Here is a 1957-nt window from a genome sequence, read left to right as displayed (position 1 = left end):
ACACCTGAAGCTATTAGAAGCAACCTTTCTTATTCTTTCTGTCTTCGAATTTGATCTCTTCTATATTATTATTATTTTTAGGAACTAATATTCATGAAGAATTTACTATGTTTCTGGCACTGTGTAGCATCTTTTCTATGAATTACCTCCTTTCATCCTCCTAATAAGCATATGAAGTTTATTCGATTAACATTTGTTTTACAAATCAAAAAACTGAAATCTCAGAAAACCTTTTTATGTTTAGAAACACTGTCCACTGCCTGAAACACTGAAAAACAGAGTAAAATTAAGTACAATTAAAATTATAGATTCTTTAGCTTCTACTAAGTTGGTTTTAATGAGTTATGATGTTGTGAGTGAGTGTAGGGGTCTGGGGAGGAGAGATAAGGGAGGGAAGAAAATGAGGACTGAGATAAAAAGCAGAAAAAAATGGAGTCAGCGAGTTTCCTGGCTCTGCAGCAGGGTTCCTTGCCAGCCTTGGCTCCTAGGAGGGAAGACTTGTGACTTACCACAGACCAGATTCTTGCTGACTTCAAAGACAGATGTTCACAGGGAAAAGATGCCAACATTCAGGAGTGATGAGAGTCTGGCCAAATAATTGTCAGGAACCCTTAAAATGCAGGCTACTCATCTTGGGATGATTTTAAACAGTAATAAGTGTAGGTAGCAATAACCCTAATGAAGTATGAGAAAAGAGAATGTGAGAGTCTCAAACTGAGGCTATTCTCTCTCTCTCTCTCTCTCTCTCTCTTGCTCTTTTAATTGTTAATGATGACATTGGTTTTTCTTAACAAGTCTATACACCCTGAGAGATGGGGGGAGGACAGCATAGATGCAATGGTTTTGATCCTTCTATCAAAAATCAAACAAAATCCAAACCTAATTTAATCATAAAATGTTTAACGTTTTTGACTGTATAATTTGCTAGCCATTTGTTTAGTCCTGACTCTCTATAATCAAATGCCAGGAGGATCCAGAGAGCAACAGCAAAGGTCATTTCTAGTGTCTGTCCTCACCACACACCTCCTCACACATGTGTGAGGCACCTACAAAGGCTTTGGGGTAGACCCTGGCAAAATGGAACAGTAGAAGATACAGTTCTTACATTCAAAGAGCTTCCAAGCTATTTTTTTTTTTGAGGCAGAGTTTCACTCTTGTTGCCCAGGCTGGAGTGCAATGGTACAATCTTGGCTCACTCACTGCAACCTCTGCCTCCCAGGTTCAAAGAGATTCTCCTGCCTCAGCCTCCCCAGTAGCTGGGACTACAGGCATGCGCCACCATGCCCGGCTAATTTTGTATTTTTAGTAGAGACAGGGTTTCACTGTGTTGGTCAGACTGGTCTTAAACTCCCGACCTCAGGTGATCCACCTGCCTCTGCTTCCCAAAGTGCTGGGATTACAGGCATGAGCGCCACTGTGCCCGGCCCTTCGAAGCTATTTACAGGGCTTGACAGATGCAGAAAAAGGCAAAGCTAATTTGCCTAGTCTGTAGTTGGCCAGATGAGCCAGAAGATAAAGTAGACTTCTTTCCACTTGAAATTGTATTTCATTTATTAATTTTTAAGTTTTGTTCACTGCTTCTATTTTTCCCACCCTTCTGGTCTGGATACAAATGAAATAGTTCAGTTTTAGGCATGATAAGAATTCAAGATGGTGAGTGGAACATGAGCAGGAATTAAACATAATGCACTTTAGATGTAAAACTAAGTAAGTCAGGGCATGAAGTATAGATTTGAAGAGCATCTGGGAAGAGGTGATGGTTGACACTTCAGGCCATCTTTGAAGCTAGGGATCTGAGGACTGAGGAGAGCACTTTAGGAAGCATCAGGACACTGAGCATAACCACAATGAAGGTGGCAGAGAAGCAACAGCCAGGGATAAACGAAAGCCATAACTGCGGTGTCTGGTGAGCCAAAAGAGAGATGCGTCTCACAGGCAAAGAGGCCAGGCCTGATGC

This window comes from Aotus nancymaae, unplaced genomic scaffold, assembly GCF_030222135.1.
Source record: "Aotus nancymaae isolate 86718 unplaced genomic scaffold, 86718_ANA_hifiasm-v0.15.2.pri h1tg000010l, whole genome shotgun sequence".
Classification (NCBI taxonomy): Eukaryota; Metazoa; Chordata; class Mammalia; order Primates; family Aotidae; genus Aotus; species Aotus nancymaae.
The sequence above is the reverse complement of the archived record's forward strand: the minus strand, read 5'-3'. Positions refer to the sequence as shown.